The sequence below is a fragment of the Schistocerca gregaria genome, unplaced genomic scaffold (genome assembly GCF_023897955.1).
Source record: "Schistocerca gregaria isolate iqSchGreg1 unplaced genomic scaffold, iqSchGreg1.2 ptg000097l, whole genome shotgun sequence".
Lineage (NCBI taxonomy): Eukaryota > Metazoa > Arthropoda > Insecta > Orthoptera > Acrididae > Schistocerca > Schistocerca gregaria.
The window spans coordinates 1,628,806-1,655,462 of NW_026061713.1; the positions used below are offsets into that span (position 1 = coordinate 1,628,806).

The following is a 26,657-nucleotide window of genomic DNA, read 5'->3' on the forward strand; positions in this document are numbered from 1 at the left end:
ACAAAATTCAACTGGAGAACCAGTTTTCAGCCTACTAAATGTCAGGTGGACCACAATGTTCTTTCTTTTTTTCACAGGTAGGAGTGTGGTGATTTTTCTTGTGTAGGAAGCTGTTTCTCCAAGTAGAGCCCCAAACCTAACCTATGAGGACGTCACTAGGACAATCAATGATATTTTTTAGTCACAGATCTGTGTAGATGCTGCACATTTCATGTTCTTCCGTATCTGCTGTTACAATAATCAGTATCACAAGGAATGGACCGATGAACTCGAGGAATGACTAGTAATGGTAAATTTAACTATGCCCTCGGATTTCCATTTGAAGACAAAATGCTTTCCAATACAATTATTCAGAGCACTGCTCACAACAGGATACGGGCTGAGATTTTAAAGCATAATAATCTTAGTCTCTAAGCGGCCCATAACTGTTTGGCACCTGTTGGCAACAGCTGCAAGCTGGGGCATGAACTGTAAATGAAGTTTTCTTGCAGTTTCACACACTCTCATGTCTGTGCAACACATGACTATATGCACTGCTTTTCCCACCAAGCTGAATGCCAAAATCGCCATAAGTCAGGACACACACAGCAAGTTGGTAGCAAAAGAATCATAAAAATATAAATTCTGTTTAACATAACCACGGATAGATTTCAGAAAATGAAAATCAATATCATCTCACACTCTGAATTCTCACCCACTCTTCATGGCAAAACTCACAGGAACCACAGATGTAAGCTAAATAATTGCAGACCTATGTGCACAGTGCAAAATTTTGCTCATTCAGATTAGCTCTCCTCAAATCGATGACCAGCAAAATGCTCCATAATTCACACATCATATGAAGCCGGTCTTCCAAAAGTCAGATATGACAATCACATGCAGAGGAATTACTGCATCTGTGCGTCTCTTCAGAGATTTGCAATTGCAGTGTACTGTTGTAGTTAGACACCACTGCTTTAGTCATACTAATTAATAAGTGCACATATAAGCAGTTGGGACACCCTAAGATACAGGTATCATGTCTGCACCTCACAGTCTACAATGGTGAAAGTATCTCTGTTCTTGTGACATATACTTTGCAAGCAAAATATAAAAATATGATTACATTAACACAATTCAAGCTAATCTGAGCATAATCTAGTCCCAATATTTTTGGCACGGGCGCATTTAATTTGTACAGTTTAGATATTTAAGGTAACGTGCATGCTATCAGTAATCAAGTTTCCAAGGCCAGCATTCGGCAACTGTGTGAAAAATACAGACATTTGTTCAATGCCATATTGAGAAACCCAAAGAATTTTCTAAAGGGCATTACGCTTGAGGACGTTGCTCCACCAAAGTTTTACTACACACATCCAGTGCCTCGCACTATTTGGGATGAAGACTGGAACAAATTGGTGTTTTCAAATCCTTTTCTGCAAACCAATGGGCATCTCCTCAGACAGACTTTGAGTAGTTTCTAAAGCTACACTTTATGATTAGACAGGTATCAATTCTTTCAACTTTCACATATCAAGGAGATTGTGGATCACCTTGTAGGTGAATGATTATTTGACAACATTGATATTTATGCTTATCTCAAACCTGGGAATGATGCAATCTGTAAACATAGGCTTTTAATAAATATTAAACCTGTTGAGAATGACGCAATCCATAAGTGTAAGCTTTTGATAAATATTAAACTCTATCCCATCGTTAACTACAGGTCCTCGCATCTGTGGGCACAGAAAATGGCTTTTTTTCAATTTGAGTGTACACAGGGCAATAAATTTACATCTTACTCTGGCTAACTTTCAAAAAGAAGTGTATATCCTAAAAGAGACTGATGGCAATAATGGTTATAACCCCAACATAATTGACAATATAAATGAGCGCAAAACGAAAAAGACAGTTTCCACGTTGATGAGGTCCAGGAACAAAAGGGATGAACATAAGAGATTTATAGCTATTCTGTTTCTAGGAAACATATCTTACAAAATGCAATGTGTGCTCCATGAACGTGACTAATGTAACATTTTCCACCAACAATAGCTTCAAACGGAATTTTGTTTGTTTCAGCAAAAACATTTATAATAAGCTATTGCAATCAGGAGTTTATCAATTGAAATGAAATGATTGCCTGGCATATAACATAGGGCAAACAGGTAGGTCTATAGCCATAAGTTATAAAGACCATATGCCGTCGAGGATATGAATAAGAATGGGTCAACGTTTACTGAACAGATCATCATAGGACGACATACACCCCAACTTGTTAACGACACTGAACTATTGTGTAAAGAAGAAAAGGGTATGAAATTAGATTTATTGGAGGAGGTGCAGATATACAAGCACAAAAAGTTTGACAGTAGGAATTTACTGAATGATCAGTGTTATTTGAAAAGTTCCAGCTTTCTTGAAGGTTTTCAGCCCGTATTGGGCATAGCAGATAGGCACTAGTAGTTACTCAATTGTGCCATACGATTGTATGATTATCTTTTGAGATAAACTAATGTTTTAGGACAGTGCTCCTGTAGGAATTTATCATAAAGAGTCATGAGCTGCTTTTATGTTAACAGTGGTCTATGTTGAGACGAATATGTTAATGTGTCCTTTGTCACCATGTACCATGTTACCGCACTCATGCGCTAGGGTGCTGGTCGTAGAAATAATGTCAGTCACTGGTAGTGTGGCTATGTAGAACGACTGTTATTTTGATGATTTTTAGGACTTCTGAAGAAGGCTATATTATTGTAGCAGAAACCATGGTCAAGGTTTAAAATAAACAGAATGTAGTGCAACAGTGGGCTGTTTTTGATTTGAGGCGACTCTAATCATTTACACATCTGCCAGTGGTATATATGTGTACAAAGTTACATTGATATCTGACAGTGTCTTTTAGGTGCTTCACCCTTTTTGTCGCCAGCATATGTGAGTCTGGTGAAATACCCTTGTTTTCGAGAAGAATATAATAATTCCAAGGAAGGCAAGCACTGATAGGCATGAGTATTACTAAACCATTAGTTTAATAAGCCTCGTCAGAAAATACGAACACGAATTATTTACAGAACAATTAAAAAACTGGCAGAAGCTGACCTCGGGGAAGATCAATTGGACTCAGCAGACATATAGGAAATCGTGAACTGATACTGACCCTTTGGCATATCTCAGAAGACAGGTTACAGAAAGCAAAACCTACATTATAGCACTTGTAGATTTAGAGAAAGCATTTGACAATGTTGACTGGAATACACTTTTTGAAATTGTTAAGGTAGCAGGGATAAAAAAAACTTAGCAAGGATAAAATACTGGAAGCAAAAGGTAACCTATGACATTTAGGCAAACTAGATGCAGCTAAAAACATCCAAGGACAGGAAAAGCAAGAAGTAACTGAGAGGGGAGTGAGGCAGGACTGTACCTTAGAGATCAGAAACGAACACCATATATTTGCATTAAATTAGCCAGCCAGTCCTCCATCCCCGTGTGCCTGTAGACTTGACTCTCGAGTCTCTGCCACAGCCCACTCGTCACCTGAGATGGCATTCCATGGTGATGAGCGAGTTGTGCTGCGGGAGTGGGACAGGCACAGATTTCAGATGATCTAGGTATTGGTTGGTGTCTTTAATACAGGTGGGAAGGCTTTGTACTACAGGTTGCAGGTGTCGATCAACTAAGGCGGGTATACGTTTGGTTAGCAACAACTACTTCACTTCTGAAGTGCAGATATAAAAACAGACCAGGGCTACAGCCATCGGAACCAGAATGGCTACTTGTTATGTCAACATTTTTATGGGTCACTTGAAAGGGGCTTTCCTGGGATCCATAAGCCTTCGGCCCCTGGTTTGCTTTAGGTACATTGATGACATCTTTGGCATATGGAGTCATGGCAAAGCTGAGCTGTTAAAATTCCTCGAGTCTCTAAATATCTTCCCCCAATTAAATTTCACATGGTCCTATTTCAAATTCCACACCATTTTCCTTGAAACTGATCTCATCCTCACAAAAGGTCAGCTACACACTTATTTCAACATTAAACCTACTAAAAAAACAATGATACTTACATTTTGACAGTTGCGGTCCTTTCCATGTCAAACATTCCCTCACATACAGCCTTAGCATTTGAGGCAAAGCCGTAAACTTCAGCCTCCATTTTTTTATATCCAATTACTTACATTTTCAAAAATTTATTACTTTCATAGAAATGAATAATAAACTACACAACTGACTGCAAGTTGGCATGACTAAAATGAATATAGAAACAACACTCTTTTTTGTCACAGTGGCATTGCTCTGTGCCCTGTTATCATTTGATTCCGCCAATATGTTTCCTCATAGTGGAGATGGGATAAACAAGTGTACAACATTTCAAGTGCAATTGTGTTCTATGAATCAATCTTATATCCTTCACATTCTTATAAAATATACTCTCCTGGAAATTGAATTAAGAACACCGTGAATTCATTGTCCCAGGAAGGGGAAACTTTATTGACACATTCCTGGGGTCAGATACATCACATGATCACACTGTCAGAACCACAGGCACATAGACACAGGCAACAGAACATGCACAATGTCGGCACTAGTACAGTGTATATCCACCTTTCGCAGCAATGCAGGCTGCTATTCTCCCATGGAGACGATCATAGAGATGCTGGATGTAGTCCTGTGGAACGGCTTGCCATGCCATTTCCACCTGGCGCCTCAGTTGGACCAGCGTTCGTGCTGGACGTGCAGACCGCGAGAGACGACGCTTCATCCAGCCCCAAACATGCTTAATGGGGGACAGATCCGGAGATCTTGCTGGCCAGGGTAGTTGACTTACACCTTCTAGAGCACGTTGGGCGGCACGGGATACATGCGGACATGCATTGTCCTGTTGGAACAGCAAGTTCCCTTGCCGGTCTAGGAATGGTAGAACGATGGGTTTGATGACAGTTTGGATGTACCGTGCACTATTCAGTGTCCCCTCGACGATCACCAGAGGTGTACGGCCAGTGTAGGAGATCGCTCCCCACACCATGATGCCGAGTGTTGGCCCTGTGTGCCTCGGTCGTATGCAGTCCTGATTGTGGCGCTCACCTGCACGGCGCCAAACACGCATACGACCATCATTGGCACCAAGGCAGAAGCGACTCTCATCGCTGAAGACGACACGTCTCCATTCGTCCCTCCATTCACGCCTGTCGCGACACCACTGGAGGCGGGCTGCACGATGTTGAGGCGTGAGCGGAAGATGGCCTAACGGTGTGCGGGACCGTAGCCCAGCATCATGGAGATGGTTGCGAATGGTCCTCGCCGATACCCCAGGAGTAACAGTGTCCCTAATTTGCTGGGAAGTGGCGGTGCGGTCCCCTACAGCACTGCGTAGGATCCTACGGTCTTGGCGTGCATCCGTGCGTCGCTGCGGTCCGGTCCCAGGTCGACGGGCACGTGCACCTTCCGCCGACCACTGGCGACAACATCGATGTACTGTGGAGACCTCACACCCCACGTGTTGAGCAATTCGGCGGTACGTCCACCCGGCCTCCCGCATGCCCACTATACGCCCTCGCTCAAAGTCCGTCAACTGCACATACGGTTCACATCCACACTGTCGTGGCATGCTACCAGTGTTAAAGACTGCGATGGAGCTCCGTATGCCACGGCAAACTGGCTGACACTGACGGCGGCGGTGCACAAATGCTGCGCAGCTAGTGCCATTCGACGGCCAACACCGCGGTTCCTGGTGTGTCCGCTATGCCATGCGTGTGATCATTGCTTGTACAGCCCTCTCACAGTGTCCGGAGCAAGTATGGTGGGTCTGACACACCAGTGTCAATGTGTTCTTTTTTCCATTTCCAGGAGTGTAGCTTTGTTATAGGGCATCTGATTCTGTCATTTCACTTGTCAGTGCTACTTTACAGCAATAACATTGTGTACTTATATGTACTAAAACCACGAATAAGCCATAGCCAGCATTATACTCCTGCACGAATCAGCAAGAGAGAACGAGCTGACAAATATGAAGTGACAGCAGTGCCACAGTTCTCAGACTCATACTTGTGGGAATGACAGTGGCAACCAAGGCAGCCCACTGATGTAACAGTGGTGCTTTAATTTACAAAGTATGCAACCTGAACATTAGACTCATACTATCTCTGTTTCTGATCAAGCAAAAAAGGAAGCTGTGGATGAATTTGGAATGCGAATCAAAATTAAGGTAGAAGAAATGAAAGCTTTAAGGTTCATCAATGACACAGTAATTCTGTATGAGACCAATAATACTTGTTGTCGCCTTCAATATACTCTGCCCAGCTTTATCCCTCAAATGCTCCACGTGAATTTACCATTGATGGGAACAGCACTGGCAGTCTTCCTCTGTGAGCTTCTTTATGACACATGCTGCTCTTTATTTTATTGCCTCAACAAACTGAAATCTTGTTCCTTTTAGTGCAGATTTGATCTTGGGGAATAGACAGAGGTCACATCGTGCTAGGTCAGGCAAATAAGGTGAGTGTCTAACACTGAAATGCTGTAGTTTGCTAGAAACCTCCGTGCAGACAATGCTGGTATAAGGCAGTATGTTATCTTGATGCAGAACCCATGATTTATTCTTTCACAATTGAATTGTTTTCTTCTTATTTTCTCACAGAGTTGAGCAAGAATCTCAAGATGGTAATGTTGATTAATAGTGAAACCTACGAGAACCCAGTGAAGATACACTATTCCATAAAAATTTAATAAAAAGTATCATTATCGCTTTGAATCCTGATTTGCTCATTTGACTTTTTTAACTTTCGGTGAAGCTGGACCTTTCCAATGCTAGTTTCCGAATCATAAGTGAAAAATCGATTTATTACATTATCATTCTTTCCAAGAAATTTGAGGCAGTTTCAACAGTATTCAAACTCTCAGTACAGACATTTTCTTTTTGTTCAATCGTGAGAATTTTTAGCATCCGTTTCACATATTTTCTCATATTTAATTGATTACATAAAATTTGTCTTATGCATTCTTTGTCAATTCCTACAATTTCAGCAGTCAATAGAATACTCAGCCGACAGTCAAATCAAATCAGATTACTTACTTTTTCAATATTTTCAACTGCTTTTCTTGTAATAGGGCATGACAGGTTTGAGTGACCTCCAGCATCTTGAAATTGCTGGAATTACTCAAAATTTAGGTACGCGATAAACAGTCTTTGCCGTACTCTTCTTTCAGTAAAAGAAAGGGATAAGCAGCAGTTTTTTCATGTTACATGTGAAATTTCACATCAGTTCATTGCACTATTATGACCCTTATCATTTTTCCGGCAACTATTACACAAAAGAAGGCCACTGCTGTACTGATTTGTCTAGAGACATCAGAGCTGCCACACTCGACTCAGAGTGCTTCACGCTTTACAGCTATTGGTCTTTCATCTTTGGTGCACGCGTACTTATTCTGTCACAGCATCAGACCCATTATTTTATAGTCACACATTCAAAAAAGGTGTTTGTCTGAAGTGTTACCTTATAAGGAAATGAAAAATGGACCATTTTGGCTCATAGTGGTTGACCATTTTAGCAAGTTCCCATTAACTCTACCACATCATGTAGCACTATTCAAATACTGTTCACCATTTTTTGCACTGAAGGAATGCCTGAAGTTGTCGTTATGGACAGAAGACCTCATTTCACGTCATGTGACCTTGAAAGTTTTACGAACAAAATGGAGTTTGTCACCTAACAGTGCTCCGTTTCACCCCCAGTCCAATGGAGAAGCAAAACGCTTCATACACACTTTCAAACAACAAATGGTCAAGCTTTGCACCTCCCACAGACGGGAACAGGCGCTGCAACTCTGTCTCGCCTCCCATTGCTCCAATTCACACGACAGACCATCAGTGGCGGAACTTCTGCATGGCAGCTGCAATCGGATGCTGCTTCACTTGTTCCACCCACCACAGCATACGGCTCCGCCAATGGCCTGCAAGTATCACTTTGCACTGTGTGATCTTGTTCTTTACAGGGTTTTGGGCCGATGTCAGCACTGGGAACGAAGCGAGATCCAAAAACGCATTTGCACATACATCTAAGAGCAGGCCTCAGTGATTTTGCAGAATCAACTTCGCATTTGTTATTTGCTGTGTGATTCTGTTGCTTTTCTTCCACCAGATTCATGGCTTCATGGGACCACCTGGCTTTTGCAGCCACCCGCTGGTGCCACCACGGCAACCAGGACGAGGCAAAGGATAACTGGTTCCTGTAATAAAGTGTATTTTAACCATGTGTGCATTTTGTGTTCTAGTGAGAGGAAACCGGACACCCACCTATCATACCACCATCAGCCAGGAACCACAAAATATTGCGAGAGGACACAGCCACAACATAATCATTATAGGTAAACACCCATCTGCGATTTCTTCCATCGTGTTTCAATTGAATGTAAAGCATTCTATTTCTGAATACTGAACACATGTACAGCTTCCCAAAAATGTCACGTACATTAGAACCTCGCTAATCCATCCCCTAAAAGACCACAAGCGTGGTCGAAATACAAAAAAGGTTGGATTATAAGAAGGACACTTTTATTGACCTGTTAGAATACACTAATAATACAATACCCTCCGATTGCCAGTAGCTTTACTACAGACAGCAATCTTTGCCAAGTTTTGCATGTGTTACAGACTCACTTTGTGCACCAGAAGTTCTTGTAGGAAGTGTTTTGTAGTTTAAGCCAGACACTAGATCATGAGTATGATGAAGCTCTTCAAATAAGTTATCAAATTTTAGTACAAATTTATTGGCAGCTCTTTTGATAGCAGACAGATCCTCGCTGGAAATAATTATATTTCAACTGTCATCTCATTTTTTACACCGATTTAATAAGTCTTCTCACTGTACTGTTTTCAATGTCATTGTTTCTATCTAATTTCTCATAAAAACTCGGCACCGTTTTCTTTTATAACTTGTCCATACAACAGAGTTCTTTTTCTACTGTCTTTCTCAAACTACACAGACAAAGCATTATCTAGAATTCCACTTTTAGCTTCTTCAAAGCCTTGTGTATTTTCAGTTGTTTCTCATCCTCATTTGTCATTGCATGATTTTCATGAGTTATCCTATTTTTTTCACCAGTCTGAAACACATTGGAGCTGACAGACATACTAGATTTGTTCTCTATGTTTTAACCATAAAACCTGACGGATGTATGTCATACGTTCTTCACTTATGGATTGTTGGAGCTTGTTTTGTTCTATGTCAGCTGCTGTCCTGTGCTATTGTGTGTCTCCTTCCCGCGTGTAAAACCATATAAATAGTGAATATGGCTAACAGACATCGCTTGTCAAACTTAGAGATTAAAGAACTCTTGAACAATGGCTCAGAACTTGACAATCTTTTGTATGAGATCGGTGATTTTTCAGAAGATGATGATGAGTCGCGTGAGCTGGAGAGGGAAACCTATGCTGCTGATATAAATGGCGGTAGTGAGTATGAAGAAGCTAATGCACAAGTTTCCTTTAGTCAGACTTGTCATTTAGTTCAAAAGCCTGACCTTCACAATGAATGGTGTCATTTTCATGCACTCCCTGAGTTAAATCTGTTTGAAGAAATGGGTGGATTCAGTTTCCTGTCAATACATTATCAACAGAACTAAGACTGTTTGTTGCAATTTTCTGAACACAGCATGTTTCTATAAGTAAAGTCAGAGACAAATATATATGCTACTGATACTACTTCTGAAATTCGCCGACAGAACACAATCAAACCAAAATCTTTATGGAAGAAATGGAGAGCAGTGAGGATAAATGAAGTATATCAATTTTTTGCAATTGTTTTGCATATGTGTGTTGTAAAGAAACCTAAATTTAGGGATTATTGATCTGAAGACACTGTGCATGTTTCATCATTTGCTTCTCAGCTAATGTCACGAGACAGATTTTTTGCCATATTCAGGATGATGCATGTGAACAATAATTCGCTATGGATATCTCAACAAGAACCAGGGCATGACCCTCTGCATAAAATAAGACCTGTTCGGGAGGGGGGGGGGGGGGCCTTTTTCACAGAAAGATGCAGAAAAGTCTTTTATCCATCACGAAATCTGCCTGTGGATGAAACAATATGTCCTTTTCGAGGAAGAATTGGATTCCGTGTTTATATGAAAGACAAACCAGAGAAATATGGGATAAAACTGTATGTTGTAAGTAAGACAACACCAGGTCACATCTGCAATGCTAAAGCTTATACTGGAGGAGAATGAAATGTTGACAACCCTGTCAAATCCCTGCTCTTGAGGCTATGTTCCCCTTACTTGGGTAAAGGACAAGTGGTATACATGGACAAATTTTATACAAGTCCTGCAGTCCTTGGAGAACAATGGGAAGAAACTACACTGGGCGTTGGAACTGAGATGAAGAACAGGCTAAGTTTCCTAGAGACCTAATAAATCAAAAACTAAAGAAAGGAGAAATGACATTTCATCATTTTCTGCTTAAAATGGAAAGACAAATGTGATGTACACGTGTTATCAACACAGAAAGGTTATAATTAAATGTTTCCCCGAGACATTTAAGTCTCTTCATTATCTACGATAATGATCGATGCAGAAGAAATGAATTAAAATTTTGTGCAGTAGCCGGGACTCGAACCCGAGTCTTCTTGGTTCGCTAGTGATGACAGTGTAAGGGGAAATAAGCAGAAGATATGAAATGAAGTTTGTGTTGGGGAGGGCACTCAACTCGGGTAGTTCATGCGGCAATGTTGACCATCGTGCTGTGGTGGTGTAATGGTTAGCATTTCTCCCTAGCAAGCAAGAAGACCGGGTTTCGAGTCCCAGCTGCAACACAAATTTTAATTAATTTCTTCTGTGTTGATCATTATTGTAAAACACAGCATACAATGACTGCTTCACATGTCAGAGTAAAATCCAGGAGTGGATATGTTGAGGTAGCAAAGCCAGACGTTATACTACACTACAAACTGTCCAAAACACGTGTTGACAGAGGAGATCAGCTGATGACTTACTATCCCTTCCAGCAAAAGACTAAAATGGTGGAAAAAGATTTTCTTCCATATTTTTATGAGAGAAGTTGTGAATGGCAACATTATTCACAATATCAAAATATCAAAAAAGTGTGCATTAGCAGATTTTATTTGTAAATTACCAAAGCAATTGGTTCAAAAGGGAGGAGTGAAACTAAATAAAGATACACATTCAACATCTGGAGTTGCAAGTGCAAACAGACTCACAGCATGTCATTTTGCTGAAAAACTGCTGCCAACAGAAAAGAAAACAAAACCCAGCTAGAAGATGCAAGGCCTGTTGGGAACAAGGGAAAGCTGCAGAAAAGATAGTGAGGAAAGAGATCAGATACTACTGTAGGCCATGTAACACTGGCCTTTGTGTTCCCGAGTGTTTTGAAAGATCTCTCATTTGTAAAAATGAGGAAAAAATTTCACAATAAAACACTTTATGTATGAACGAAACATTTAGATTTCCTGCTGACAAGTGATGTTAAATCAATAGCTTACCATTCCCTGCAATTTATGAAAATTTTATCCACTTTGCAGAAAAATAAAAATGCCGGGAAACAGTATCTTCGGAGCAATATCTACAAATCCCTGTATAATTTATTTGTGCTAAACGTATACATATTCATAAAGAGGAAGGATGGACTGTTAATGTGATATACTGCCTAAAGAGGTAAGTGGCTCAGTAAATTTATTAAAAACTAGTAAATAGTAGCAATTAACTGGATTGCTGACCCGTTGGGCACCAGTGTGTTATCAGCTGTTGTGCCAACACCAGTATCATTTACATTTCGAAGAGACTCCCCTTTATATAACTTTCCAAGCACTTTCAGTTTCCTCACTAAAGACAGCATCACATGTTTGCATTTAGCTGATGCCGTAATTTAGTTTTACACATTTTAATATGTAAGTAACATATTGTCACTAATATATAAAACAAATGGTGCATGATAATATTTATTGATAGAGTTAGAAACAAGCTATTTCATAGTAAAAGTGCTCGAACTACCTACCACACTCATCAATGGTCAACTACCTACAGATGCATTTCGCAGACTATTAGTCATGTATCAAACACCAGGAACGGGATGGTCTGACTAAGTGGGGAGTTGGTCCATTTGAGGTGGGATTAGTGAGGTTCTACTGTACTTTATTGAGCTTGATTTATTCATGTAGCACCTAGTGTCATTTCTAAAAATGATTTGCTTAAAAATTTTTATGTAAGTATAGTAACCCACTGGTTACTAAATCTACCACCCACAGTGGGCATAAGTCGGGCCACTACATAAAGCGTAGTGTGCACCGCCCTTCAAATAGCATACTGACAACCACCCAAGATGACTGCAGTCAGCAGTTCTGCCATCAGTGAAACCTGATGTGAACAGCATCTTTATAAGGGCATGCTTGGGCCTGAGAGCCCTCATTTCTTAAATGTGTTTGAGATGCGTAAATTGTTTCACTGTGATCTTGTCGATGTCATTCCATGATCCAATAAATTTTATCTCTTTATGGCTGTGTGTTTCCTTTTGGATTTGGTTCTTCCATGGAGGCTTTAACCCAGTCACTTTGCAACAACACCAGGCATACTGTAGTGGTTGTTGTGGTTGTTGGTTACATTGACCCATGCTCAGTTGGCAGTTGGTCACATCCCAATGCCCCCCCACCGCAAAGACTAAAGACAAAATACAAGGCAGAATGGGATGCTTACAAGAAGTAGCTTCACCAACATTTTGTGACATCCTGTGTGTGCAATAAAGTGGTCTATAAGACTCCTTTGTTATCGTGGATACCTAATTGTATGCGTCACTTACTGTTTATGTTAGCTCCTCTGCAAGAACCAGCGTTGCTTTCTTTTGACAATATGTGTGGTTTGCATTCTCCTATTACAACAACCAAATACAGGTGGTTGCTGCATGTGTCGTATTCTATTAACATCAAGCCAATCCAAATGTATCGAACTTGGGCAACTGAGCAGCACGGCACACCCCAGTCGTAAGTATCAGTACATCACGCTAAGTCTCATGAGTCTTATGTGGACACTATGGTCAGAGACACACTTGTTTGTTTGGCTCCAGATAAGCAGGTGCATCAGTGTGCCCTTCGGTTTGAGGTGGGGGGGGGGGGGGGGGGGGCAAGGTCAGTGATGTGCAAATCTCTTCCACCTGCCCAAAGAGATTGCTGGAAACAATGGACATCATTATTCATATTCTTTCATCATCGTCCACAGGCGAGAACAAAATTTTCATTTACATGCAGGTGGTGGATAAGCCAATGACATACAGGTCAACACGAGAGATATTGTGTCCCTACTCAACTCACAGAAGTACACCCGGCTAGTGTCCCTCCCATTGGCAAGTATCAAGTAGCGGTTGGAAAGCTGTAACAAACAGCAGATTCCTATTCTCAGTAAATTCGCAGCTGGCGCAGTCTACAAGTCAGCTGTTCGCTCTGCTACCTACTCCGTAATAACTGATGCGAGTAGTGAAATTTTGTTTTGGTTAGATGCTTTTGCCACTTTCTATTTTTCTATTGTGGTTGTGGTGCATATGGCGTTGGGTCAAGTGCCTTATCATGAAATGGATTCCTTGTGCTCTAGAGTTTTCAGACTTGTTTGCCCAGGGTTAAGTCGTCCTAACAATTCACTGCACATGCCCTTACCTTTTTAGGGTGGGGCTAGTGCCAGCAACTTTACGCTTCCAGATTAAGACAGAGATGGATTGCTTAACATCACTGAGAGTGATCAGATCGATTTCCTCAAGTGAAAGGGCTGTACCCTTAGTGATTATAAATAATCTGACTGGTCAGCTTTGGCTGTGTATGTCTCTCGAAAGGTCACTGTTACTGCACAGGCAGTAATAGACATTTACCCCCTGCCTCGACTGGAGGAGTTCCTCTCAGATTTGGCTGGGGAGGGTGGTCAATTCTTTCTGAAATTGACTGGACGAAGCCTACTTTCAGATTCCGTCGAACAAGACATCGAAACAGGCGCATGTAGTTAATACACCTCTTGGCCTCTTATCAATATAGACAGCTGATGTTTGTAGTCACTACTGCGCCTGCCATCTTACAAAGTTTTTTAGAACATGCTAGGAGAGTTATTCTTCGTTGCATTAACTATCTTGAAGATATCTCTGTGCCAGGCCACAGGCCTCAACTGTAACCTCACTAAGCTGCACTATTTCCAGCCTTCCACCGTTTATGTGGATTGTGACATTTCCCGGCAGGGTGTGCTCCCTGTGGAACAACATGTTGCTGCCCTCGCAGCTTCGCTCCATCCGTCCAATCTACAAGAACTTGAGCCATTCCTCGGCATAGTGGCGTACTGTAGTAAGTTTATTCACAAGTGGCTACTACCGTCCACCCCTCGCACCTTTTGCTTTTCAGAAATGCTCCTTTTCTTTCATCTGCAGCCTGCGAGCACGCTTCTGTGCATCTTAAAGATAGTCTCTGTTCCACACCGCTTTTTGTAACAGTTAAAACTGGCAAGTATCTGGTTTTGTCAGGGACACTGTCCCAGTACAGGATGGGAGCAGTTCTGGCTCGTCGCCATTTGCACCAAAAATACTCGACTCGGTTTGGCAACATTACACTCGGGTGGAAAAAGAAGCACTTGCCTTCATCCATTCCTTAAAAATTTCACTTGTTCTTGTACGGTGCAAAGCTCCATTCGATTACCGACCGTAAGCCCACGGTTTTTACCATTTGCCCACTGACGTCGTTGCCGGACAAAGCCACTAGTTGTCCTCTGCTCTCGTCCCGGTACTATCATGATATACATTTTTGTGCCACCTTGCAAAAAGCGAATGCACATGCTCTGCCCGTCTCCCTGTCGGCTGTGACCTCTCGTAGTACGACAAGAAGGAATTGCTGTGTTTTCAACTGGGTACGGAGGTGAAGCATATCGTGGACAGTTTCCGTACCACCAATTCCCACAGTGCCTCAGCTGTGGCAACGGATCTGGTGTTACGGCACGCCATACACGTGATGTGACACGGATGGCCCGACCTTCCATCGGGCCGGGCATCAAAGCCACTTCAGCATTTTTACGCGTCGAACCCTCGCCCCTCCCTCTGGAACGGCATTATTCTCCTGCCGGTAGGAGAGTTTCCTCCCTACACCGTGGTGGCGCTCCAGCTGGAGGTCCTGCCCCCCACTCATCACGCCACGCTCACTGGGGAATCCCTCGCACGAGGCTGCCGGTGGGCTACTGCGTGGTGCACACTGCCACGGCCTGCTGCCAGCGTTCGGTCCAGTAAATCGTGCTGTGCACTGGCTTTTTGCCAAAGACGGTCCCTACACAGCCTCGAAAATAGGTCCACGTCGATTTTCCTAGTCCCTTTTACTTTTTTTAAATTATTGGCAACTGATGATCTGTTTCATTTTCCTCATGTCATTTGTTTTCTGCCGGCGACAGCAGACAGAACTGTCGAGGCCTTGTCGAAGGTATTCTCCGGAGAAGGCTCGTCTCGCACCCTGGTTTTAGTTTGTTACACAATATTTCGAGGGCTTTTGTATACACAATAGTGTTCGCGTTTTCACGGCGTGTCGCTTCCACCTGCAGTCAAATGGGGCACAACGTCTCGGCCAAGCGTTTGAGACACAGAATGTGGCCGTCAGCCACGGACACTGCTCAATCTCTCGCTGCTGGGCAGGCACACCCTGGCGGCGGCGCTTTTGTCGGTGTTATTGGGAAGGCGTAGAGTATGTGGTGCACAAACAAAATAGCTACCGTATTTACTCGAATCTGAGCCGCACTTTTTTCCAGGTTTTTGTAATGGAAAACACAGCTTATGGCTTAGAATCAAGTGCAAAGTAAGCGGAAGTTCTAAAAAATGTCGGTAGGTGCCGCCACAACTAACTTCTGCCGTCGAATATATGTAGCGCTACACAGGCATTTTTTGGAGGCAAAGAGATAAATACTGGCGCCAAGACCTCTGCGTCAGCAAAAAAATTAAAAACAAAAAAAGGGTGGGAGATGGGCCTTTTTTTCTCCGCCTCAAGTTTTGACCACTGCACTTTCGTACATTATCCGACAAAGTAAATACAAATTCCATATTGTTCATCTTAGAATGTAGCAGCATTGCAATGTACTACGAAAATCCGACTGGTGAGACTGTTTGGGATGTATGTTAACATGGCCAACTCTACGTTCTGAATTTTTTCCTACCTGTGAGAAGAGATGGTTGCTAATAGGAACTTTTATGAACTGTGAATCACATGCAGTATTCTCTTCACCAAAAGAATAATACGAATATAAACATTTTGCCATGTATTGTTTTGTGTTTGGTAACTCATTTAAATCGTGTCTGCCTCATAAACTAAGAAACTAGAGTGAGACAACAGCAAATGCAGAAGAATATACCTGTCATGTTATGTTTATATTCGTATTATTCTTATGCCTAATAGTGTCACAGTCAGAAATGAAGCACGGCAATTGACTAGATTTCTAAATCTAAGATGGCTCTAATCTCTGTGCACAATGTTATGTACTAAAGAGGCGTCTGCAAAGATTTTCAAATGGAGAAAAATTTTCGCTAAACTCTCGTTCAGATTTTCTATCATATGCAGTATATTATTTGGTTCTTGTTAATCATTATCAAAGAAAGCAGCAATGTAAGTAACAACAAATAGCAGTCTCTTGCCATTGTTTCGCTAATGAGACTATTTCCTTTTTTTAGCTGTAAGCGGCGGTAGCGCGCACAAAAGCAAGATTGCCGCGAGCTGTGACAGGCTGTAAACACTCATTATCAGAATGTGACAAACAGTGCATGACACAGCTTAGAGTGATATACACACCTATAACAAAGAGAACGGTGCTTATCAGATCGAAGAAAAATAAGCAATCAATTCAAACAAGAAGAAGCACGTGAAAAAGGAAGAGCACCTCATGCATAGCAATGGCTACCCGGTAAAGCTTAAATGCTAAGCTTACGACTTGAACCAAACTACTGTAGCTGTATCGTCATTCATTCGACCTAAATTGTGTCTCATATTACAATGGACCAACTTTGTTTCAATTTGGAGGTGCACCCTAAAACTTTTCTCTCTCCTTGAATTTCGAGTCTCAAATTTCAGGTGCGGCTTAGATTTGGGAATTTTTTTTTCCTTGATTTCGAGTCTCATTTTTCAGGTGCGGCTTAGATTCGAGTAAATACGGTAATTCACTGGATAAAATTAAAACCATATGGTCAGTTGTGAAGGAACTTTCTGTTAAGAAGCACAAGGTCTACAATATCAAGTCAGTTCGTAGCACAAATATTTCTGTTACTAATAAGTCAGATATGTGTACAGTATTTAACAATCACTTTTTAAGCATTGCTGGTGAAATAAATATAAACTTAGTTTCTACAGGGAATCATATAACGCCCTTGGGAAATGCCTTTCCGAGATTGATGTCTGAAATACTCCTCTATGATATTGACATGGAGGAGATTGAGTCAATAATTAAATAACTGAAGACTAAGGACTCTCATAGATATGATGGAGTGCCTGGCAGAATATTACAGTACTGTGCTGCACATGTTAGCCCTGTATTTAGCCATATTTGCAATTTTTCCTTTCGGAATGGTCAGTTTCCTGAATGATTAAAGTACTCAGTAGAAAAGCTGCTCTATAAAAGGGGAGAAAGGGATAATGTAGATAATTTTAGACCTATTTCTATGCCATCAGTGTTTGCTTAAGTTATTGAGAATGCTGTGTATGTAAGGATAATTGATCCTTTTACATCACACGACTTGCTATCAAATGTACAGTTCGGCTTTAGAAGATGTTTAACAACTGAAAATGCTATATTCTCTTTATATGTGTGGTAATGGATGGGTCAAACAAAAGGTTTCAAACACTAGGCATCTTTTTTTTTTATTTTACTAAGGCATTTGACTGTGTTGATCACAAAATATTGCTCCAGAAGTTGGACTATTATGGAACACGGGGAGTAGCTCACAACTGATTCGCCTCTTGCCTTACCAACAAATAGCAATATGTCATTATCCACAGTGCTGAGAATGGCTATGATGTGGAGCCTGAGTGGAAGCATTGTCAAATGGGAGGTGCGCCAGGAATCATTGCTGGGACCACTCTTGTTCCATATTTATATAAATGATATGCCCTCTAGTATTATAGGTGATTCTAAAATATTTCTAGCTGCTGATGACACTAGCTTGGTAGTAAAGGACATTCTGTGCAACACTGGCACTGTTTCAAATAGTGCAGTTCATGACACAAGTTCATGGCTTGTAAAAAATAAACTAACGCTAAGTCACAGTAAGACTCAATTTTTACAGTCTCTAAGACACAATTTAAAAAAACATGTATTAATTTCACAGAATGGGCATATGATTAGTGAAACTGAACAGTTCAAATTTCTACGTGTTCAGATAGACAGTAAATTGTCGTGGAAAATCCATGTTCAGGATCTCATTCAGAGACTTAATGATACCATATTTACTATTCAAACGGTATCTGAAGTAAGTGATAGTTGGACACAAACTTTGCTTATTTTCAGTTGCTTGTGACCTGTGGTTTTGTACTTTGGGATAATTTTTCCCATTCTCAAAGGATATTTTTGGCTCAGAAACAGGTGGTTTGTGCAATACCTGGTGCAAGTTTATGAACCTCTTGTCGAGCACTGTTCATTAGTCTGGGTATTCTGACATTGGCTTCACAATATATATATTCCTTACTGCCACTTCTTGTTAACAATATTAGCTTATTCCCAGGAATAAGCAGCTTTCACTCACGTAATACCCGGCAGACTTCCTTAACTTTTGTGCAGAAAGGTGTGCAGTATATTGCTGCATCCATTTTCAATAAGCTACCACAAGAATTAAAAAATCTTAGCAGTAATCCACGCACTTTCAAATCGAAACTGAAGAGTTTCCTCACAGGTTGCTCTTTCTACTCTGTCGAGCAGTTCCTTGAAAAATTAAGCTGATTCCTGTGTTATATTGTTGACTGTGTTTACATAAACTTGTGGCTCGTATTTTTTTGAGTTTCTAAACATTTTATTGTATTTGTTATTACTTTTAAGTTCTAATTTCACATACTGACAAGTTCCATGACCTCTCAGATTTGCTCCAATGGAACTAGATGTGTAAAATAAATATACAAATAAGTAAACCCAGCATATCAGTCTGGGCCAGCGTGTTGGGATGGCACTGTCAATGGATTCTGTCAGAAGTCCACAGCCAATGCAGCCTTCACAGTTCGCACACGAGATCGATTCGAGGTACGTTACCAGAACCGGCTGCTTCTGGGATGGACACGGGGGATCTCTCTTTGGGCTGTGGGCCCAACTCTTCGTCATACATCTGCCCTGGCCACTCCGGGAACAAGTGGGCCCAATTGTGCCTATTTACCCCAGCAGTTAGGGCTCTGTCAGAAATGACTGTATGTTCACCCCCAGTAGTTGGCATCAGTACCAACGCCTTCCCCTAAGCCGAGTCGGAGACTCCCCTCTCCAGTTTGCCACTGTCGGTGCCCGCACTGGTGCTCCTCACCACAGACTCTCGACATCCACACAGTTCTGCAAGCCCTGTGCAGGTCCTGCCCACCGGTCACCTCGGTGCCCCTCCAGTCACAGCATCACGGACCGTGACACGCACGCACGCAAGGAGGATTGTAATAACCTGCCCGTTACTACACCTGTCACCCGCAGCAGACGTATGTCGGGCTCCTACAGCAGGAGAAGTGGGCGCAGACGTTTAAACGGCACAATCGACTACCTGAGGCAGCTGTCAGGGGCAGCCATTCTCATGTGGCAATACACTGGCAACGCCTGGTGTGGAAAGTACCTTTACGAGGGCACGCATGTGCCTCCGATCCCTCAGTTGTTAAATGTGTTCGAGTTGTGTAAACTACTTTCACTGTATACTCGTCAGTGTCCCTAGTAGGCTGGCTGTTGTGTCTTTACCTCTGCTGGAAGAAGGTTTGAGAATACCAGAGCATTAAGGAATAACAGACTGAGAGCATACGAGGTAGTGTGCTTCTCTGTCTATCCACAGATACACAAGTGAACAAAGTATTCCACTTACACATTAACACACAAACAAATACAATATACTGAGCTTCCAAAAGATCCATGAAAATCAAATGTGATCTTTCAAATAGAATTAAACAGAACATTGTGCTACAATACTAATAAGCATAAAGAAAATAACTATGAAGTGTGAAAATGTACTCCAGGAACATACTTTCAAATTGGACACAGCTTTTTTATCAACAATACCAGATGACAACTGTGTCATGTATGCATCCAGAGCATCTTCATTATCATCATCATCATCATCATCATCATCATCCACGGAATCACCACTATTACGAGAAAGTTTCTGCGCTGCTATGATGTACTGTTTTTCCATTTCTTTTATCTGTTGCTGAACTTCATTGTACTTCTTGAGCTGAAAAACAAGAACATACAATGAAATCATCACAGTTGTAAGTGAGATCTTGTTGCTAAATGTATCTCGAAGTGTAACATTGTGGCAGTATTGAGACCATATTACAAGCTGAATTATGGCTGAACAACATAATTTCAACACAAACAAATTGTCTGCAGTTTTTATTTTGGCATCTCATGCTATTCAAAATGTGTAAAGTAAAAACACCAACAAACCTAAAACAAATACAGTAGAACAATGTGATCCTTCCACCGTCACAATTAGGATTACAATATGTCGAAGAAATTTTTAATTCTAGTCGTATTATGTAGTAGGTGCCACACTCTTAACCATCAACTACTTTCAAATAGTCCACAGCTCGAGGTCAGCATTGCTGCCTTTATTATCTGGGGTCAGAGGGTTCGATTCCTGACCAGGTCAGAGATTATCTTCACACAGAAACTGGGTGTCTTGTGTTGTACTCATCATTGACATATAAGTTGCCAAAGTGGCATCAAAGAAAAAGACTATCACTAGGCAGCTAAACTATCCCAGCTGTAGTCTCCTGGCCAATAATGCCACAAGATGATTCAGTTTTTACTTTATAACCACACATTAAGACAAAAAATTTCAAATTCTGCCAGTACTTCACAACTACAATATTGTATTTCATAACTAAAAATTTCACAACTATAACACAACAAAAATTTAGTAACTCCTAATCACCTCTGTATTGTCATGCATCTGGTCTGTGGATATCTATGGAGATACAATGTTTGAATTATGGTTTTCACAGGGATGTGACATCGATAATACAGGCTATTTCAAAATGAATATAGGGGTTTTAAGGCTTTGCAGCACTTATGATATTCATTTGATGTATTATTTACAACTGTATGTTGAATGTAACAATGCTACAATGTACTCATTTTGAAACATATTGCACACTTGGGTTTACACAAACATACGATACTGGTAAATCAAAAACATGTGGAAAATGATGTTTTACGTCAAGTTCACAACTTACATAATTAATTTATCCACCAAAAGTGAAACTGATGTGGACATAGCACAACAACAAACCATTTTTCTTTTACTGTGATTGGCAGCAGCACTGAGAAGTAACAAACATACTTTCAAACTATTATTGTCTCAATTAACAACAAAAATATTGTCACAGAGTGATTGAATGTGGGTCATTTCATGTCACAGTACTATAACGCCACACAGAATGTACTACAATTTTCAAGAATGTTACTTTATATTTGAGAAGATTCTAGAAAGTTCCAGAACGTTAGAGAATTTTTCAGAAGGTCCAAGAATGTTCCATAACAGTGGCATGAATAGAATACAGCCTAGCTCAACAATGTATGGTCCAGAACGTCCCAGCCACAGCAAAAATTTTAATTTGTTTCTTCTGCTTTGATAATTATCATTAATAAGTGGAGTTTATGCGAACATTGTTCGAAATTATGCAAATTCAAATTGGTTATTTGAAAGAGCTATTTTAGCAGCAAGAAATGTAGTAGTTTATAACACAATTAACCTTTCAGGGATACCACATGGCGGTAAGCATGAGAGGGTTGCTATCTGAGTCCACAAACTAAGAGAGAGAGTCGAGTAGGAATTAATTCAGTTAGATGACAGATTCGGAACCCCTAGTACTGAACATCCCGCTGGAGTCCTCATAATCGCAATGTCAATAACAAAATTTCTGAGAAAAAGAAAGTTCATAATAATGATTTCTATGATAGGGGTACTGGAATCTGGAAACATATTTCTATTGATGTCATTCTGAGAGAAGGTGATAATTTATCCATAAAGGTGGTAACCATTAAAAATTACTAAAGTTTTAAACAAATACTAACCAAGATATAAAGGGGCTGGCCAGTACTTACCTCAGCTCAGTACAGCCGATAGATAAACAAAACAGAACAGAAAATTTTTATCCTAGCTTTCAGAACTTTGTTCCTTCCTCAGGGAGGAGAGAGGAGAAGACTGAAGAGTAAATGGGAGTGAGATTGGTTAATGTAGGTTCAGTCCAGGGCGATGGCGGGATGAAAGGATGTGTTGGAGTGCAAGTTCCTATCTCCGCAGTTCAGAGGGACTGGTGTTGGGTGGGCATGAGATGTCCAATACCCAGTAGCGGAGCCCTCCAGCATAATTCTAGGGACCTAGGAACCTGCTACACCATATGTGCCATTGGGCTTCTCGCACCCAACACCAGTCCCTTTGAACTGCGGAGATGGGAACTTGCACTCCAACACATCCTTTCATCCCGCCATCCCCCTGGACTGAACCTACATTAAACAACCTCACTCCCATTTACTCTTCAGTCTTCTCTTCTTTCCCTTTCCTCTTTAGCCATTCACACATCTTTTCATCCTACATAGTTGTGTTTATCTTTATACTATATCCTCTTTACTTCTGTATGCATCCTCTTTGGTTTGAAGCTGGCACAGTACCTACAGTAGAATATCTTTGGCTTCCCTCTGACAACCATGCCTCTATCCTTGCTACCCTCCCTGTTTTCCTTTCCCTGTTTCTTCATAACCTGGGTTGTGAGTAACTAAATCCACTTTCCCTTCGTCCCTTTCTTTCCCCTCTCTCCTCCCTGATGAAGCAACATTTAGTCCGAAAGCTAGGAACGTAAATTTTCGGTTTTTTTTGTGTATCTATCGGCTGTACTGAACTGAGGTAAGTACTGGCCAGCCCCTCTATCTCTTTGTTAGTATTTGTTTCACATCTTTAAATGAGATTTTCCATTAATTAATTATAAAGTTTTAAACAATCATTCTTCTTCCTCAGGAGCAATGCCTTTCCGGCTGGTTGGAACTGATCCTTAACAGGAAAACTCTGTCAGCTCTTATGTCTCAGAAGGGAGGCTTTTGTCCCTGCCTTCCCACAAATGCATTTTGAGTCAGAAGTTTAAAGCCAGGCAACATCCTAGGCATTCAATCTGGGCTTCAAGATGGACCAGCCGCTGCAGCAACATCACCGTTGTGCACTTTTCTTTCGCAGGCATTTCTCCCTTTCAGCTCAAGTAGCAGTTTATCTGTTCATCATCTCAAACAGAATGCAGGAATGTCACTTACAAATGCATGCTATTTTGTTTGGTCAGTGAGTGCAAGTATCTCGTGCTGGGAATGGAAACCGATGGCATCAGCTGTGTGGCGAGATTCACCAGAATCTCCCACTTTTTCACTTCTCTCCAGCTCGATTGAAGTTCTGTGTACATAGTTATTGTTTATTTACATGTGCTCTGTGTCATTTTATTACTGTCTAACATCAAAGATGACCACCCACAGCTAAATACTGTGTTTTGCTTAATTCTAATACTGGATAGTTAATCAACTGAAAATGCTGGCAACCTGCCAATATTTACTGCACCTATAAACTGGGGCAAGCTCCTTCCAATTTTGCTGCCTGGAACTGCAAGAGCTGTCAAAGAGAGGGGGGTGAGGGTATCCACATGCTGATGATATTAATTTAAAAATTCAAAGCAGGACTCTTGCCAAGGAAGGAATATGTAAGTCAATTGATTCAAAGGTTGCTGCAAATGAAAATGTTAATTTTCCAAACAAATTTTTGAATTTGGTGCAAGTACGAGGAATGTGATTATCTCAGTGTCACATGAAGCGATGGAAGTGCCAAACTGGAAGTTTTAATCACAACAGCTAAAGGATCCAGCTTTTTCCATCAAGTACAAAACCTGATCTGGGACAAAAATGCTAAACAGACTGTGTATAAATCTATCTCCTGCCAATTGTGACATACAGACTGGAGACCTGTATCATAAATAAGACAGAAGATAGTCAGATACAGACATGTGAAATGAAGTTCCTCTGGTCAGCTGTACAGAAAACCAGGGGGGAGAGAGAGGGGGAGAGAGAGAGAGAGAGAGAGAGAGAGAGAGAGAGAGAGAAATTAATATTTAAGGAGATCTGCACATAACCTTGACCACAGAGGAAAGCATGAGTGCTGCAAGTCAAGTGTAGTGAATGCATATGACTTGAGCTTCAAGTTAGTATTTGGAGATGGAGGTACCAAGGAAAAGACCAATTTGGCAGCCTTGGGAGAGATGGATAGACCAGGTTAATGAACATCTTGAGGGGAGAGGAGCAATGTGTGATGCATTGGAGAGAGAAAACTATACCAGGGCAGAAATCAATGGAGGGCAATCATTCACAAAGTCGCTGGAACAAAATTATGGTGGCAATTATGATAATGATTATGATGATGCATGAGGAATGCCTTTAGATGGTTTAAGATTAAAATAGTATCACCAGTTATTTTGTTGAGAAATTTAGCTGCGCCACAATTATGTAATAGAACAAGAATGACTGTGAAACAATTACCAAACAGTATAATGAAGCAAAATTAATGACAGAAAAAGATAAAGGAAAAACAGAATTAATGCTGATGATGTTGCTGCTATTCATTTTAGCAACAGGTACCGCTTTCTTTCTACTCCGCTGATGAAAGATGGTCACACAGAAACTTTAATCTCCCCAGCTCAGTACAGCCGATAGATACACAAAACAGAACAGAAAATTTTTATCCTAGCTTTCAGAACTTTGTTCCTTCGTCAGGGTGGAGAGAGGGGGAAAAAGGGGAAGAAGGGAAAGTGGATTCAGTTACTCACAACCCAGGTTATGAAGCAACTGCGGAAAGATAAACAGGGAGGGTAGCAAAGATGGATGCATGGGTGTCAGAGGGAAGCCGAAGATATTCTACAGTAAGTACTGTGCCAGCTTCAAACCAAAGAGGATGCATACAGAAGTAAAGAGGTATATAGTATAAAGATAAACACAACTATGTAGGATGAAGAGATGCATGAATGGCTTAAGAGGAAAGGGAAAGAGGAGAAGACTGAAGAGTAAATGGGAGTGAGATTGGTTAATGTAAGTTCAGTCCAGGGAGATGGCGGGATGAAAGGATGTGTTGGAGGGCAAGTTCCCATCTCCGCAGTTCCGATGGACTGGTGTTGGGTGGGAGAAGCCCAATGGCACATATGGTGTAGCAGGTTCCTAGGTCCCTAGAATTATGCAGGAGGGCATGCTCTGCTACTGGGTATTGGACATCTCCTAGGCGGACAGTTTGTCTGTGCCCGTTCATGCGCTCAGCCAGTTTAGTTGTCATCATACCAATGTAAAAGACTGCAGTGCAGGCATGTCAGCTGATAAATGACATGTGTTGTTTTACCTGTGGCCCTGCCTTGAACTGTGTATGTTTTACCAGTAGTGGGGCTGCAGTAGGTGGTTGTGGGGGGATGCATGGGGCAGGTTTTGCAACGGGGTCGGTTACAGGGGTAGGAACCGCTGGGTAGAGAAGGTGGTCTGGGAATATTGTAGGGTTTAACAAGGATGTTACAGAGGTTAGGGGGGCAACGAAAGGCAACTCTGGGTGGTGTGGGGAGAATATTGTCAAGGGATGATCTCATTTCAGGACTTGACTTGAGAAAGTCATATCCCTGGCAGAGTAATTTGTTGATGTATTTGAGGCCAGGATAATACTGGGTGACAAGGTGGATGCTTCTGTGTGGCCTGGGTGTAGGAACATTGTTGTTGGACGGGGAGAAATGTATTGCTCAGGAGATCTGTTTGTGGACAAGGTTCGCAGGATAGTTGCGGGAGAGTGTAATTGTTGAGAGATTCGTCACTGGAGCAGATACATTTGCCATGAATACCTAGGGAACGGAGTGTTAGATGTGGAATGGATGGCAGCTTGGCAGCTATCAAAGTGAAGGTACTGTTGTTTGTTTGTGGGTTTGATGTGGACAGAGGTGTGGATGTGAGCTTCAACAAGATGAAGGTCAACATCCACGAAGATGGCTTGGGTTTTGAAGGACAAGATGAAATTCAGATTCGAAAAGGGGTTGAGGTTATGGAGGAAATTAAGGAGTGTTTTTTCACCATGAGTCCAGATCACAAAGATTTCATCTCTAAACCTATACCAGGCCAGGGGAAGCAGCTGTTGGGTCTTCAGGAAAGCCTCCTCCATGCGGCCCATGAAGAGGTTGGCATAGGACGAAGCCATCCTGGCTCCCATGGCCGTTCCCCTGATTTTCTTGTAAGTCTGGCCTTCAAAAGTGAAGTAATTATGGGGGAGGATCAAGTTGAGTGTGATAAGGAACTTCCTAAATAATTCTGAGAGGAAAAGTGAACTAGAAGTGCAGTCTGAGACTGCAGACATAAGTGAAAGTTGCATTTGTGCGCGCACGTGTGTGTGTGTGTGTGTGTGTGTGTGTGTGTGTGTATTGCTGACAGAGGCCTTAATGGCCGAAAGCTATAATTGTGTGAATCTT

At 41.4% G+C, this 26,657-nt stretch overlaps 1 pseudogene; it reads right to left on the reverse strand.

Moving 5' to 3' along the window:
• The window catches only part of LOC126301747 (kanadaptin-like), a 227,418-nt pseudogene that overhangs the window by 30,301 nt on the left and 170,460 nt on the right, over positions 1 to 26,657 (reverse strand).